This window comes from Tauraco erythrolophus, chromosome 16 (genome assembly GCF_009769465.1).
Source record: "Tauraco erythrolophus isolate bTauEry1 chromosome 16, bTauEry1.pri, whole genome shotgun sequence".
Classification (NCBI taxonomy): Eukaryota; Metazoa; Chordata; class Aves; order Musophagiformes; family Musophagidae; genus Tauraco; species Tauraco erythrolophus.
Window position 1 is genome coordinate 706118 of NC_141480.1, and position 17579 is coordinate 723696.

Sequence of the window (17579 nt, forward strand, 5' to 3'; positions counted from 1 at the left end):
CCATCCTTATCCCGACCCAGGAGTTTTCTCACTTTTACCTCCCGGTTCTCCCCCTGGTCCCGCTGGGGTGAGCGAGCGGCTGCGCGGGGCCGAGCTGCCGCGGGGGTCGAACCGCAGCAGGTTGTCAGCTGCTTCTTGTGAATTTGGGCTCTGAATGCTGAACAGAAAATGTTTATGGAATGGAATGGCCAAGACTAAATACATTCATTAGCATATTTATTTTTATTGAGTTGCTGCTTTGAGTGCCTGAGGAAATTATCAAATTACTTCTATTTGAACTGCTGTGCACAATTCTAGGACTAACGTCTTTTTTCTTGCTTCACTCTGGATTTTGCAATTTGGATAGGGAGCACTTGCGTCCTCCCCCACCCCCAAAGTAGAAGTAGTCTTTGAGTAATGAAAGTCCAGTAAAACCCAGTCTCTTCTTCAAAGGCTGAGTTGCCGTTGCTGGGTGCCGGGCGCCTGGAACAGAGGGCTGAGACCTCCGGGGCGTGAGGTGCTTTTTGTTGGCTGGGGATCGTGGGCAGGGTGCTGGCATGGCCTGGCTCATCCCCGGGCCCAGGTCTGCCCTGTCTTACTGCAGAGTGGCCCCCAGGCACCAACTCCAGCCACGGACCCACTGCTGCGAGCGGCGTTTGTTCTGGAGGTCTTCAAGGGCCGTGTCCTGTGTTGCAGCCTGAGTCGTCCGACTGCCCGTGGTGTCCCTGCGCCTCCCCGGGCGCAGCGGCGGGTCGCAGCGAGCTCCCAGCAGCTCTCGCAGAGGGATGGGGGCACGGGGGTGTGGTGGGCACCTTCTCCGGGGAGCGTGTCTGGTGCCATGGTGTCACACAGCTCAGTCCCAGTGGGAAATTAACTTCAGCCATCTAATTTTTTTCAGAAATAACTTACCTTTTGGTTTTTTTTTTCCTCTCTGTGTGTCTGTATGTTTCTTCCTGGTGTGTATTGTCGTGTCAAGATGAAGGTAGATGTTTTCAGATACAGAAAATAAAGTGACCAGGTCTGCTGTGCCCTCTCAGACCATCTGTAAGACAGTGTGTCTTGGTACACTGGTCTCGGCACAAAGAGAAGCTGCTAATTGTTCAAAAAAAGGAGAAAGCTCCCTGTTAATATGTTTTATGTAGTTGTTCAAATGCTTACAACTTTCACCGACTGCAATCATGATGCTTTAAGTGATGATTTGACTTACTCATAGTGTTCTTCCCGGGACCTGGACGGTGGGAGCTTTGACAGCATTGACCTTTAGAAAGTGTTCCAGCAGTCCTGCCAGCCGCCTCCTCTAAGTAACAGGATGGTGAACAAAAAGGAAATACTGTTTTTCAGATTGTTTTATGGAACTAGTTAATACACGCTTCTTTAATTGTAGAAAAGTTAAATTTAAAAATTAAGAAAATCAGTATTTCCTTCTCTTTGTATTGTAGCATCCCATCAAAGTCCATCTACGAACGTTTCTGTTAAAGGGTCGTCTTCGTTGTCTGACTCTGAGCTCTGATGGAAGAATGGTGTCTGCCAGATGTCAGGGGGAATTCATTTCCCAGTTTATAGAACACGTATAAAGCCGGTCAGTGTGTCTCGAGGTGTTTGTCATCTTGCTGGGTTTCCTTCTACCCCAGTGCTGAACTTTCTGTGACTGTTAGTAAAACCTTCTCAGAACACTTTGTTATTCGCAGGAAGTTCATTCAGCCCCGTGTGCTGCGTTTTGTGACAGTTGCCGTTTCGGATTTTCCAGCTGCGATCAGTCTAACGGAGCAAAGTTTTCGGAGCCTCTCGGGCACCCAGAGCCGGCTGCCCCTCTGCGAGCTCCGGACACCGAAGGTGGGCTGCCGTGCCTGGGCGGCCGAGTACCCGGTGCCCAGGGAGAGCCTCCAGCCACCCGGCCGGGCATGGGGACGTGCCAAAGAGAGGACGTGGGGGCTTGGTCAGCCCTCGGGTGCTGGGTCAGCCCTCGGGTGCTGGGCACGGCTGCGCCTGCGAAAGTGAATGGCAAAGCTCCGCTGGCACAGTGTGAGTGGGAGCTGAACAAACAACCTCACAATACTTGGTCCAAAAGCAAAACCATACTGGATTGAGCTGTGAAGTAATAATGTTTTGTAAGTGGAACGTCAGAAAGGGAAATACCCACTGCGAAATCTGGAGCAGTTCAGGCTGGGCGTACCATGGGGTGCCGCAGTCGGTGGGTGCCAGGCTCCGAAGGGCTGGAGCGCCGGAGCGGAGAGGGGCACGGGGGAGTGCGGTGGCAGCAGGGAGCAGCCCAGTGAAGCACCAGGACTGGGAGCCTCCTGGCAGGGAGGGAGGGATGGGTGGGGGTCTGAGGCTGAGCCTGGAGCGGGAGCTCTGGGACTTGGGAGCAGAGAAGAAGTGAAGGTGCCAAAGTGAAGCTTCACACAAAATCACCCCACGAGAAACGAGGCTGGAGCACGCGTGGGAGCGAGTGGCAGAGGAGCCGGGGGTAAACCTGGAGCAGGAGGGAGGAACCAGCGCGGGGAGAAGGAGCTGCTGTGGCTGCGGCGGTGATGCGGGTGATGCGGCGCTGACCAGCCCTGGTGCCCGAGGGCTGGGTGCTGCTGCCGGGAGCCTCGCCGGCACCGCGGAGTTTTGTGTCCGAAGTGGAACGCACCTGGAAGTTTGGCCTCCTCAGACCCGATGCTTGTTTTCCATCCTGACAAACTGCCGGCTCTGAGTACACAAATTAATGAAATTCATGATAGTTTTGCCGTGATCTAAACCCATCGTTTTAAAACTCTTTGTTCCCAGCTTTCAGGCATGTGTTGTTTTTTGCTGCGTTTATTTCTCATTTTGTGAATTCTGTTTCATGTTTGTCTCACTAGTGGGACAAACATTTCAGGAAGAGCGGCGGGATGCGGAGCACTCCTCTGCTGTGATATTCATCAGTTGCCTGTTTGGAGCGATAACGGGGCCGCAGGGAAAACTGTGGTTCTGGTTCCCGTGGCAGCTGGGAGTGAGCGTGCCTGGGGAGAGGAGCCGAGTGGGAATCGCACAGCCGCCCCCGCCGCAGGGTCGGGCACCCGCCGGCGACACGGGCGCAGAGCCGGGGCCAGCGGTTGGCATTGCCCCACTGCACTGCACGGTCCCTTCTCGGCAGGGCAGAGGTGGGGGAGCCCTCGATGTCCCGCTGCCGCCCTGGCTCCGCGCGGCGCGGCGCGGTGCGTGAGCTGCGGCACGAGGGACGCCTCCCCGGGCGAGCGCGCGGTGCGGGCAGCGGGCCACGTGCCCTGCGCTCTGCAGCCGAGCAGCGCCATGGACCCCGGGTGGGTTGGGAAGGCGGCAGGTTGTTGAAGCTCTTTTAGGGAACCCGGCTTAGGATAAGAGGCAAAATCTGTCAGAAAACCAAAGGGAGTTTGGTAAGGGGAGCGTGGGGCGGGGGGGGCAGCCTGCCCCAGCTGCGGTGGGGGGCAGTGGGGTGGGAGGGACGGGCAGAGGAAGGGGTCCGGCGTGGTCCGGTGCGTGTGCCCGCGGTGCTGAGGGCCACGTCGCCCACAAAGCAGAAGGTGCTCTGGAGGCAGCGGGAGGCTGAGGTGCCCGTGGCACATCCCAGAGCCGCCGGGTTTGGGTCAGACTCTCCCGTTCCCCCAGGCACGGGGCTGCGGGTGCCCAGTGCAGCTCCCGCTGGTCCAGGACAGCAAGCGGGCGGTCACCTGCAGTCACGCTCGGGGGTTTTTAAAATGACTCCCATGCTCATTTGGTGTTCCTCAGTGTCTGCCTCGTGGTTGTTTACGCAGTCTAAATCTTTTTGCGGGGTTGGACTGAAGCTTTGTTGGGGTTTTTTTCAGTGGATAAACCACTCACCTTAGCTGCCGGCTGGAAACCTGGTTTGGCCGAGAGCCTAAAGCAGCAGACACTGGCACGCAAGAGCCAATTAACCACAGAACACTCTAAATCCATCTGATGCCATTATGCTTTAGTTTGCATTAGCTGAAGAAGCAAAGTGCCCAGACAAATGGGCTTGGTGGGCTGGCTGTGATCTTCTGTACTCTTTAGAAATCAAGTTTCAAAAGTGCTGGATATGTGGTGGACAGTACTTTCCTTCTAAGAAAAAATCCCATTATATTTTCAAAGGAAATAAGGAATACCCGTGATTGGATCCTTTCAAAGAGAACATACTTCCATTTGCTCCCATGATCAGTTAGGGAAGGGCTGTGGAAGGGGACGTTGCCATCGGGAGGGAGGATGCGGTTCAGAGCAGAGCATTGAAAAAACGATCACATTTGCCGTTGCCTTGTAAACAGAAAGTGTTGTAAGTGTTTCTGACATTTGGAGGGACATCACTGTAATCTCAGGTCACTAACACTGTCTTTGGGGGAAGAGACAGTACATTTCCACTGATTTTTTTTTTTTAACTGCCAGACGCCAGTCGGGTGAAATATAAATTGTTCCAATTGTCAGGAACCGGCTCTGCGTTGTGCAGGAATCAAATGTTTTGTTCTTCAAAGGCACAGGCATGTTTCCAGGCGCGGAGCTGCTGCTCCCGCCGAGGATCAGCCCTGCGCACCCGCTGCCTCGGGCCGGGTGCCCCCGGGTGCCCTGCGTGGGGAGGCAGGAGTGGCCTTCCTCACCTGGGTGTCTCCGTCCACACGCTGCTGCTGCGTAAAGACAGGTTTGAATGAGTGTTTATGGACCTGAAGGCTGCAGCTGGATTTCTAGGAACACAGGTTGGCATTCCGTGCGGGAGGGAGGCACGTGGGAACGCACTGGGTGTTGCTGGGCTGCAGGTTCCTGGGGCCAGGAGCCTGCAGAGCATCCTCCTTCTCCTCTTCCTCCTCCGCCGCCTCCTCCCTGGGGTGGCATTCCTTGGTTGGGGAGCAGATGCTCAAGAGCATCCGTAAAGCTGCAGAGGTTTAGTTTTGGGGTTCCATTACCACCCAGCCCAGGGCTCAGCATCTCTCCCCTTCTCCTGGCAGGTGAACCGGCTGCCCTGGCCGTGCTGTTGCCGGCTCCGTGGCCGGGCCCGGTGCTCTGCCCGCTGCTGGGGCTGGGTGCCGCACGGCCGTGGCAGCCCCTCGCTGCCCACTCGCCGCAGGGAAGCTGCCCTCCCTCTCTCAGCTGCAGCTCTGGAGCCTCTGCCCGAGTGCCCGTGCCCGCATCTGAGCCGGGCAGCTGCTCCCGCGCTCGTTGGCGGGCGATGTGCCCATGGTGCACCGGCCCCGCTCTGGGCCAGACTTTCTCTTTTGGTGGTGCGTTCTCCGATGCCTCTGTAGGGTTCCTTCACACCTATCCTTCACTTACTTTTGCTTTGATTCCCATTTGGTTTAAACATCAGGGAGGCTCCAGCCAGAGGAGTGGGCTGGACTCGCTTTGGCAGTCTCGGTCTTTTGCGAACGATGCAGCGAGGCCGTTAAAGTGCCAGGGTTTTATATGCTTTTCCCATAGATGCTGCTCGGAAAGACCTTGCAATCCAATTGCTCTGCCTTGATTGATTCGCTCTCATTATCAGCCCTGAATTATTTGCAGAGGGAAATGACAAGGCTTTATTTTCTCATAGTGCTTTATCTTTTTACAAAACGCATCCAACGAAGTTGCTAATGGAAAAGCTTTTAACCTCCCGAGGCGGAGGGTGATCCTTGTCCGTTTGGTGAGCGTGTGACACGTGGCGCTGACTAATGCCACGGGCTGCAGAAAACCCGGCTGCTGCCTTTGCAGCCCCCCCTCAGGTTACTGGAAATTTAATAGACAGCCCAAGGTGACTGGCACGGTGGCGAGGACAAACCGTTTGCTTCAAAAATTAAAGAGAATAGAAAGGACAAACCTATTCCCCTGCTTCGGCGGCAGGGACACTTAACCTGCGTGTCCTGGCTTCACCGGTGGGTTTCCAGGAGCCCGGAGAGCTGGAAGGAGGGTGCTGGTTGTGCTCCATGGCAAGATGAAAAACAAACAGATTCCCAGGGACACAGGAGTAAATATTGCTGGAGGGCCATCGTACCAGTGCATCCTTTTGCTGGCTGCTGCGTTTAAATAGCGAGATGAACTTTAAGCTTAAATTATTATAATCTGTACCTATTGCATTTCTTTCTGTCCTTCACTCTCAGGGTGACAATTTGTCCTGCAGGGATGGAACAGATGGGGGGGAAATATTAGGAAAATTAAATCAAATGGTGGTATAACACATGAGATGACTCGGTTCCGTTGTGGTGAAGTCTCACAAAAGCAGGGCGGGGAACAAAGCGGACTTGTGTAGGAAAGAGTTTTTCGTGTTGTTATTTCCTTTTAAAAGCTGAACACACACGCTTTCTGATTTATATCTTTATAACTTTGCAGTTTCTTTATTTGGGCTCCTTATGCTGTCTGTAATGATGGTGATGGGCACGACGCCCGCGGGTACTGGTGTGCTGGAGCACAGGTCTCCGGCCGCGCAGCTGGGGTGCTGCCCCGGGGCTGTTTCGTCTGTCGCCAGGAGCATCCCGTGCAGATACATGGCATTAAGTTCTTTCATGGTTAAAAGTAACGTTATCCTTGTATTGCTCTATACCAGGTGATCAGCTCCCTGCTACCCTGGTGGGTCACAGGGAGGAGAAAAAAGCATTTACGAGGACATGGAGAGCCAGTTTTCATCATCTGACCAGATGCTGACTCTTCATTTCTTGCTGTTTGCCAACAGAGAAGGGCTTTGGGGTTGGGGACAGGCAGTCATGGGGCTTGGTGTGCAGCCCTGCTCCAGCCCCAGGCACCCCGAGCCCCTGTCACACACAGGGGATGGGGCTGGTGGAGCTTTTTGGGAACGGTTCTGCTTCATCCTTAGGCAAGCAGAGCGTGGGATGAGCTGGGGAGGGACGTCTACATCTTCCTCACGTTTTGCCCTCAAAAATGACACTTTTCCAGAAATCCTGCCTATTCCCAACATAATTTCCAGCAACGTGGCTGTGTCGCAGCTTTGAAGTCTCATGTTTGCTGTCAGCCCAAGCCCTGACACAAACGAGCGGTTTAATGACCCGACTGCTCATTTCTTTGGGCCAAATGGAGCCGTATTGTGGCATCTCATGCAAAACCTTTCCTTCCGAGCCGGGCAGGGCGCAGGGTGCCCGCAACGAGCCGCTGCCAGGTGTGCGTGCTGGGCTAATAACACTTCTCAGCTGGTTACGCTTTGTTGTTTTTTGTTTTTTAAGCCTACAGCATTTTCTTCATGGTTAATGTGAAAATAGCCGCCTGGCTGAGCGTTTGGGGAGAAAGATGCAGCTCTGAGAAGGAAGATGAAGAGCTTCTGCAAATATTTATGCACAGGAAATCAATCAAGCGGTAACGAATCTCGTTGACAAAAGTGTTGTGTGTATTTGTGCGGCTGTAGCTCCCGCCGCGGGTCGGAGCAGCGGCAGCCGGGGCTGGCTCGGGGCTCCTGGGGGAGCGCTGGGTGCTGGTGGGTGCCCGGGCCCGGGGGGGGGTGTGTGCTGATAGCCACTGCAGAGACACCTGAGACCCCCACCCCACCCCGTGCCTGCCCAATTAAACCTCCAGTTTAACCCTCCAGCTTGCCCTGGGGGCTCCTGCTGGGTAATGGGTTTCAGGTGCCCCTGTGCCTGTTCCAGCCCCGCAGGAGATGCTGCCAGTGGGCTCCGCTTGCCCTTCCCGGGGCTCCCATCACTACAGGTAGGAGCTGCCGTGTCCGGGCTGCGAAGCAGCGTTGGGTGGGGGGCAGGTTCAGCCTTCCCCAGCCCCCCAGGGACCCGGGCACCCCCATGTCATCCCCTCGTCATCCCCTCGCTCGGCTGCGCTGCGAAGGGCTGTGCCCCCACCCGTCCTGGTGGGCTTAAACCGACTTTCTGTAGGATGTTTATAAGCAAACTGTACTTTCCTTCCCCTCGTTTGGTTTCTGCCTTCCCAACGCTTCCGAAAAGAGATTTTTGAATATTTAAAACTGGTCAGGTAAAAGCTGTCGCGTAAAGGCGGTGAAGGCTCTGAGCCAGCGCGTTGTAAATAAACCAAAACACTAGAATAAATCTCATTAACAAGTAAACATAATATATTTTAATCTGAAAGCCCCATAAATTCCTCTCTGCCTGCCAAGAGTGAGGCTACAGCTGCTTTTCTCTGCAGGCAATGGAGAGACCCACAAGTTGCCCTTCACTATGAGGAAATGTGGAGTAAACCGGGGTAGTAATTAATAACCACCCAGCATGACGGTTCTAGCAGGCAGAAAAGTGTGTTTAAATACAGATAAGTTCTTCCTACTGCATCAAATGAGTTTGAACCACTGGCAGAGAGTACTGTGATTGTGTTCGGAAGCACAGCGGCAAATTACTAACAATTGCTATTTAAAAAAAAAATTGTAGATTTTATTTATTTTTTTCTTTAGTCTTTGACTTAATGTGGGGTTTTTTTTTTTTTATGTTACAAAAAAAATCCCTGCCAGCAGCTTCTCTTACTTTCCAAAGCAAAGGAAGCAGAGTCATAAGTTCAGACGTTAAGAGCTCCCTGAGAAGAGGTTTGGGGGGATCATTTCGGGCTATAACCACCAACTGCTGCTACTGCCTGTATTGCACCGAGTGCCCACCTGTGCTCTCAGCCCTCTAGCCCCGTGCTCTGCTGCCCAAAGACCTTCCCACCCCGCGCCGAGGTGCCAGACCAGGCAGCCCCACTGGGGCTGCGGCACCAGTGCACGCTGTTGCTTTAGCAGCAAGGCTGGCACTGCCATCTCTGCTTCCGTGCCTGGAGAAGGGGCGATGAATCCTCTCCTAGGGGCTGGGGAGGGCAGGGGTGGCTCATGGTGAGGGCACTCGCCGGGCAGAGTGCAGGTCAGGAGCACAGCTGGATGTGAGAGTCGTTCGATGGCCCGTGTTTGTTCCCGGCATTGGATGCTCCTTCCGAGCACGTGTGCCCGGACGGCAGAGGAAAGGCTGCTGGTCCCGACGCCGGGCGAAGGGCTCGCTGTTCTCCAGCTCAGCCGTTCCGACTCTTTACTCCGTTGTCTCTTGTCAGATGGGGAGGGTGGTCACGTCCGGGAGTGCGACGTGGGGCTGAGCCTGGTGCGGCGCGCAGGGCTGGTGTGTTGGCTGTGGTGGGATGCTCTGGGACCAGGAATGGCTCCCTGAGCGTGCTGGCAGCCAGAAGCTGGAGTTCATGGCTTAGGATGACCCTGAGCCTGTTTTTCACCCACAGCTTAAATTGGTCCCCTCCAGTGTTTAGCTTTCTACTAAAAGGTGCAAGTATCTGGGAAATTCCATATTGTACAGTGACCTACTTTACTCCATTTTTTTTAAAGTACTGGGAAAACTGCCAGAAAGTTAAGTCTTAATTTTCCTGAGGCTGGGCCATTAGCTCCTGTCTGTCCTTACAAGAAGGGAAGCGGGTGGTGAGTTTGCAGCTGGAGCTTTGCGTCCCCGGGTGAGTTCAGACCCGCGCTGGCTCCTCGCAGCGGGGCGCTGCCGCGGGGCTCGTGGGGGACGTGCTGCAGTTTTAAAATCCATCCCTCCTTCCTGACGTGGTCAGCTCGGGCTCACTGGGAGCTGGGCACGAGAGTGTTTGGGCAGTTTTGCTGAGGGGAGGTGGGTTTACAGGAACACACTTTTTATATGTAAAGATCCCTGGCCTTGAAATTGGCTAAAAAATGCATCCACGGAATGTGTTCGTCTTCCTCTGTGAGATGGGCTCCGTGCATCGCTGGAGGGACTCCCGTTGGCACAGTGGCCGATGGCTGCAGTGCTGTGTCGCTGTGACCGGGCCGGCGCAGAGCTCCGCGGGGATGCTGGCACGCGGCCCCCGGCTGAGCTCAGGTGAGACTTTTCCGGGAAAAGCTCAAACCCGTTGTACCCGCAATGGCCTCGATGGCAGTGGTCATGAGAGTGTGAGCCTGAACGGAGATGGGCTCCTCTGTCGTCATGGATGGTGACTCTTGAAACATGGGAACCACTGTAACGAAGACGAGGTTTCCTTTATATATCTCTCTATAAAACGTGTTTATTTTTTCCTGTCTGTGCCTAGCCGTCACTGTCTGATTGTAACTTGCTCAGGCTCACAGGGACACTGAGGTTTTCTGTATTTTTTCTTGGAAAACTTCAGTTATAAAGATTGAAAAAAAAGGATTTGAGTCCCTGTTTTCTGGCTGAGTGTCAACATTTTTGATAGAAGTGATGCACTTTGGAAAAATTTCAGTTGGCCAAAAGGGAAGATTTCTTCCTGGTACATAAAGATGAGAAGCAAACAGCACAAAATCTGTTATGATCTGCCTCAATATCCTGCGGCAGTCAAGTGTCCTGCAAGGGGCTTTTGGCAGCGAAGCCGCGGTACCAGTTCCACTGCCCAGTCTGACGTTAATTCATAAGTGGCAAGAGATGACTGGGGAGAAGAAGTTTGTGCATTTTCACTGTCACCTGCGTTTTGCTGGGGAAAACCGTGTTCCAGGTTCTGCTGGAGGAGTTGGGGTCTTTCCATCAGTTTTGGTGGGAAGGGCCAGAAGAGATGCTTCAGTGTTACACAGCATGGAAATGCTGATACATTTTTTTTTCTTAATTGTTTTTTTTTCTCCCCGATTTCCAGTTGTGGTGGAGACCCTCCATCCCCCGCAGTCCCCAGGGTGCAGCAGCTTTGGCTCCGTGGCCTTTACCAAGTTTTGCACTTGCTGGTTTTAAACTGACTTCTGGTAACAAAAGTCTGAACCCTGAACCACCGACTCATCAGTCGCCGTTTGGCACCTCGGGGTGGGGATGAGCCGGAGCAGAGCCCGGCGGTTCCACTGGGTGCTGGCCCCCGCGGGCAGCTGCCTGTCAGCTCCTGCCTGGATCTCCCCCTTGTTTGCCAAAATCTCTCTGACCATTTTAAAGTAGAAATATGTTGGGCTCATCAGTCAAATTAATTTTTCCTAGGTGCACTTCGTTATTTGGCTTTAAAAGGAAGGAAAAGAGTGGTACTGAGCATGGCAATTAATCCGAGTTGTTTTCTGTAGCCATCTCTGAATCCTGCTGGAAGCACAAATGAGCAGTGGGTACGAGGTTGCGGTGCTGCGGTGCCAATTAGAGCGCCTTCTGTTCGAGGTCACAGGCTGCCGGTAATTTATACAAAGCGCTCGCAGCACTCTGGATGCTTTAGCTTGGTGGGGAAGAAAAGCAGGTCAGCGTTCACCTGAAATATGCCTGTTGTTAGCTGCACCTCTCTGTGTTTCTGCAAGGCATAATTTAAAAACAATTTTTCTGAATTGCACCATCTGGAGGAAGAAAAAAAATCAATAATGTATTTACATGAGGTTCAGCGGCTCTACCCACCTCGATGGCGTCAGCGGACGCAGCGTCTGTCGCTGTGCCGTTCGCAGGTGGTGGTGCAGGGAACGCGCTGCCTGGCACGGGCACGGGAGCTGCGGCTGGTGTCTCAGACACCCCCGGTGCCAGTGCCACTCATGGGACCCCCACACAGGGCTGCCCAGGGACATGCCTCGGGGGCAGAATGCTGCCCTGTCCTGCTTCGTGCCACGAGGTCTGTCCTACTGGTGCTGTTTCGGGAATTAACCTCCTGGATGAGGCTTTTGCCCCGCGGACTGTAAGGAGGAATTGCTTGCTCTTCGCTTCCTTGGGTGGGTTCCACCATCTGCCATAGTCAGCATGGCTGGGCGGTCCCTGGGCAAAGGGACGGGGACCTCGCAGGGTGCCGGTCACACCGGCGCGGGGGCTGCTCGGCTCTTGCACTGGACTGAAGCTCCAGCTGCATGTTGCTGGTTGGTGTTTTGGAAAATACTGTGGAATCCGGGGCTGTACCCCCACCCAAGCGAAGACTGCAAGAAGGAAAAAGCAAAACCTGACGTTGTACCTGCTCGGTTGCTGTAATGTGTGATGTGTTGGTGAAGAAAGCGTGGGTCAGATGAAGGCTTTGCCAGGCAGGTGTCTACTGTAACTCAAGATTGTGCCTCTCCAGTTCCTCATCAGTGTTTCATTTATAATCCAAGGTTCATTAACACTCTAATTTAAAAAGCATAAACAAAATATCATGTTAATTAAAGCAGTAGTATTTCATGTGTGCTGAGTGCCTTTTCTCACCCTGGAGAAGGGTATGATCATACAGCTTGTGCTGATGTCAATGCAGGAGTGATGTTCTGATGTCCCGAAAGATCAAAAGAGGATTTATCATTTTCATGTCACTACAGGGAGATTCTCCTCTTGGCGTTTAAAACGCTGCAAACAGACAAAAGAGAAGGTAGTTGCCCGGTAATGAAATTCTGCTTCGTTTCCAGTGATGGTGGAAGTGGCAGGATCCCTTCGTCTGCCACGGAGCCGCAGCTGCCCGGCCGCGGAGAGCGGAGCGGGGCTTCAGCGGGGGGGAGAGCGGTGTCCGTGCGACCTGGAAGGATGAATTTGGCAGGAAGGGTGTAAATCTGCAACGCGGGAGTAAACCAGCAGGATACTGGTATTCCAGACTGCCAGATACAGCTGGGGATATGCAGTTGTGTGGTTGATATTTTTGATAGATAAATATCAATGAGATGGTGACCCACATTTGTGTTTATGAAATTTAATTTTAAGGCAGCGGGAACTGTCGCTCGCTCTGGGCAGGTGGCTCGTGGCTGGTCCCCATGGTACCCACACTGTTCCTTCCCAACAGGGTCTGGCAGGGCTTGCGTGGGTCCGACCCCCTGCGCCGGGACAGATACAGCAGCACCTTTGGGCCAGAAGTGACCTTGCAGAAAGCTGCGTGCGATGTCGAGTGCTGAGGAGCTTTAAATCCCATCTCATACTGCTGGCACTGAAACGCGGGGGTTCTTTTGGTGGTTTTCAGTGGGAGAAGATCCAGACCCGTTTGTACCTGCTGGGAGCGCAGGGCTGAGGGGAGAGCTGGGGGGGGATCTGCCTGACCAGTGCGGGAGCAGAGGAGGTGACAGGAGACGTCAGGAGGAGGAGGAGAGGGGGGGAAAAATAATGGTTGCTTAAAGCCACACTTTTTTCCAGAGCAAGGACAGGCTTGTCCTTGGATTGACCTGTGGGAAGAAATTTTTTGGAATCCAAATCATTTGGAATCCAAACGATTGACCTTGGGAAGCGGGGCAGCTGCCCTGGGCTGCGGGCTCGGCAGCGGGGATGTAGGATAAGGGCTGTGGGTAAACGTGTGCCCGCGCTGCGCCAGGTTGTACCAGCTGCTCTGCAAGTCCCGGAGCATCAGTGTCTCGGTTTCTTTCAGTTGTGCAGTGGAGAATTATCTACCCCCTTCCCAGTTTGCTGTGGGAGGTGATCAGTTAATGCCGTGACGGTGCTCCGAGCGCTGCAGTTGCTGTTTAGTGCCTTTTCTTCAGGCAAATGAGGTTCGAGAACTTCCTCTTCCGATCACTTGGAGAGGGAGAAGGAGCACTTCTGGCTTAATGAAACGAGGCCAAACCCCAGCGCCATTAGCTGCTCGGAGACAGGGCTGAGTCTTGATTTGATGGCCGTGGAGAGCACTTGTGCATGATTTTTTTCACTCGAGAAATCAGGAGCACGAGCAGCGCGGGACTCCGATGTCGTGGATGGCAGCTGCCCAGCTGCGCGGGGGCGGTCGCCGTCGTTAGGAGGAGAAGGGTTTGCTGGGTGATTCGAAATGCCTTTTTCAGATGTCACTGAAATACCACTTCTGCTGTGTTGGTTGGGATTTCAGTTTTGCTGGAACTGTAGATAAACTGAAGGTGAACAAAGGAAGGATTTGAAAAAGGCCAAGCCCGGCTTTACCTCTCGCTGCCTCCCAGCACGGTACCTAACGCCCAGCTGGCAAACCAGTAAATGTGAAACCTGCAGCTGTGGTTATCTTGCCGAGAGCAAGGCTCTAAGCCGCTAAGGTGATGGTGAATTGCACCTTAAAAGCAAGCCAGGACCAAATAGCTTATTCTGAAACGCACCTCTCAGCCCGAAAGCAGCAACAACAACAAACCTCTTGTGCAGCGAGAGAAAATTCTTTCATTTGTTGCGTGGTGCTCACATAAACGTGTTCTAAATTGTCGGTGTTCTGTACCACTAGTGGGAAGAAGGAGAACACAGATGTTTCCTTAGTGCACTCGGGGGGTGGAGAAGCACCTTGGCACCGCAGTGTTGCTCCTGTTTGCTCTCTCATTCACGAGGAGCCACTCCCAGATGGTGCCCATGCTGCCAGGAGGGTGCCATGCTGGCCGGTGAGCTGTGCCAGGCAGTGAGTGCATCTTCTGTAATTCAGGAACTTTTCTCTCCAGAGGCAGGAAATATTCTACCATTCCGAGTAGAACTTTTTTTTTTTTTTTTCTGTTTCATCTTATGGTTCTTCTGCACTTGTTGCTGCTTTAGACTGTAATGAACTCTCTATTTTGTCCTTTTAGGAAGAATTCCCGTCACTTTGAAATTATTGCATTTTTTTTCTTTATTGGAAGATTATTCTGCTTTTAATATTACTGTAACTGAGGGCCCAGATGATCATGAATTAAATAGCGATTCTTCTATCTTCAGTTTTCCATTTTCCTTCCATAAAATCCCGTGCTAATGACCAGTGATCACAGCTTACCCTGTAAGAACAGGCTTTGTAGGAGCGAGGCTGCGAGCTGCGGGTTATTTCCAGCAGAAGTGGGTGATCATTCAAAATCCCATTACGCATACGATTTCCGAGAGCTTGAAGTGCCCGAGCAAGGAATGTGTAGGGGATGAATAGGGGATGAATGCTCTTTTGTTTCTCTTGCAGGAAAATGTCCCCAGGAAAGAGCGTCCTGGTCTCTTCAGCGTTACCTGATGATCTGCTGATTGAATTTCATTGACCAGGTTAATATCGAGCCCTTGTGCAATTACCGGGAAAGAACAGAATATGATTTCTTTTTGCCTTGCTTTTGTGATGTGGGAGAAAGGTTTATATTTCAAATGATCTTTTAATTCGTCCAAGCAGTCTCGTGAAAAAGGCCCTTTAATTTAGGGCAGGCTGGAAAAATGCAATTCTTGAGGTCATTCTCAAAGTAAGACTTTGATTTTTTTTTAATTTTTTTTTTTAATGCAGAGCTATAACTAAAGAAGCCATTAATCTTCATTACAGAATAAGCTTGAATTGGATCTGCGTGGGCTCTCTGTACCCAGGCGGTCTGCCTGCAGAGCTCAGGGCGCAGGATCGGGACAGCTGTGCCAGTGCAGGTTTGGGTGTTTTTCCATTCTTGGTTTTACGGCTGTTGAAAATCCAGCAGACCTCTCAGGGGTCCAGGTTTGTTTTGAAAATTGGGATAATCCGTGCCTTCGAGTCCCAGCTGCTGTGAGATGGTCTATAGGTGGTGTAAAGGCAGTCTGGACTGTGCCCAAGGCAGGATTTGCTGCGTGGGGCAGGTTGCAGCAAGGACGGACGGTATCGAGCGGGGAAGGGGTTGCTAAAAGTCCTGTTTCTGGGCGCTTCTAGCCCACGTGTGCTTCCAGGCAGGGTCTCAAACAGGGTTGGAAACTTGGTATTTTGGCATTAGCTTTACATGCTGAATTTAAGTGAAATTTTGAAAACCTAACATCAATCAAAATGTTTTCTTTCTGTGGTGAATGTGTCATGTATTAAAAATAATAACAAATGTGGAAAATGAAAACTAATACTAAAATGCCTTGTTTTGACACTTTCGACAGTGTGTAATGAAACGTTGTCAATTGGTGATTTAAAAGCAGTTTTAATACAGTAACATTTTCCAGTGGAAAAGAGGTTTGGTGTAAACTTTCTGTAAGTGTTTTCCCTTGGCCAGACTGGCACCGGGGCCAAGGGCGTCTCTCCCTGCGCGGCGCCGGGATGCTGGGGATACCGGAGATCCCAGGGATCCTGGCAGCCGTGCCTGCATCGGCTCTGCCTGAGCAAAGAGGGGGCGTTGGTTTCCCATGGAGATGAAGCAAAACCAGGAGGTGACTTCTTTTATGCCCATTAAGTGAGCACAGAGTACTGATTAGAATATATCTCTCCATATACAAACGAAAGCAGGTTTGCCCTCTTTTCTGGCTGTCCGCTTCTGCCATCTGGTCTGTCCCTTTGCTCCTCCTGCCCTTCTTTCTGGGGGGCTCTCCTGTCCCTTGGCAGCTTCATCCTGCTTCGATCTCATCTCCAGACTGTCTCCTGTCCTTCTAGAAATCAGTAAACCTCCATCCATATCTCCTGACATGGATGTCGGAAAATACTGATTATTTTTTTTTAAATCTTGGTTTTTGCTCTGGTCCCCACGCTGGCGGTGTCTCCGCGGGTGTCCCACCACGGACAGAATGCCTCTGTCCCGGCCCTCGGCGCGCAGCAGGACGGAGCAGCTGCAGCATGAGCAGGATGTGGGTGGTGGAGGTGCTCTTGGCTCCCTGCCAGTGGTGCTGAGCCCTGTCGTGCCACGCCACACCATGCCATGGGGACGTCTCGGGGTGGGCTGGACGAGATGAGGGCAGCGCGGCGCTTTTGGTATCGCCTTCTGGCGTGGGAAATCGGGGGCTTTGGGGGCTCCTGAGCCAGAGCTGCTCTCCGAGTTGTGGTGGTGGTTGTGATGTTGGCCTTTGATGGTCGGTGTTTCCATAAATTCATTTTATCCTTCTGTGCAGTTTATCCATGTGCAGTGTTAGAAGTATCCCCCCATCTGTTATTGACTCCTGCTCATCACGTCATTTCGTGCCTCCTTACTCCTGTGTTACAAGAAACAGCCATCGGTGAATTCCCTGTTCGCTGCCCCGACACTCGAGATTTGACGTAGCTGCATCGTGTCTGTCCCGCAGATCCCTGCGAGCCAGGGGATCCTGGGCGCTGGCAGCGCTCGCTGGAGCGCCCGTGCCCATCGTCCCTGTCTGCTTCTCTTCACATCCCCCTAGAACTTTATTCAGAAACAGCAGCCAAAGAAGCCCAAACCACCAAGCCCAGCTCTTAACAGTATGAATTAATCTTTCTTTTTTTTTTTTTTTCATTACTTGCATTCACACAGGAGCATGGTGGTGATGATGATGTGGTTTGGTTTTTTAATTGATTTTTCCCTATGATCCATACTTGAGGCTTTAGAAGTGGGACAAGGGCTGCTTGTTTTATCCTGTAGTATGCGAATGATAGTGGCATGACTTTGACTTTCTTGGTGTGCTGTGGTACATGGTTACTCTGAGCAGGGAGGGAGGATGGCTCAAGCCAGGTGCTTTCTTGTTGGGCAGCTTAATAGGTGCTTCATCCCCCCGACCAGACAGCGTTGCTTGCAGGAAAGCCTCATCTCTGAATGCCACCGCGCAGATTGATGTGCTTCTAAGAATATGTCAGCAGCTTTCCTGAGTATGTGCTTTTGAAGCAAAATGCCAGTTGTTTAGATGCAGAAAATCAGGAGGGTACCTCTTCATTTCAATTAAGCAGCCTGCACATTAACATTTTCCCAGTAGAAATTGGGCTCATTTCCTCCTTGGAAGCCAATCGTGGTTCCTTTTGTGATTGTTTACTGTTTCAGATGTGCATTTCTTCGTGTCTTCAGAACCTGGTACCCATATGGGTTTCCGCAGATCTCATGGGTGCCAAAAACTGGAAGTCATGGGGACTGTATTCACTGAGTAAATATTGTGTTTTGAGTATGAACCAGTTATTGTGAAACGTTGTGAAACCCAGTGCCGTTATGGTACGAAAGAACTCGCAATATTTGAACAAGCACTGGAAGATTATCTTAGTCTTTAGGAAAGGCCCTAAAAGCTATTACTTAGAGATGTTTCTTTAAATTG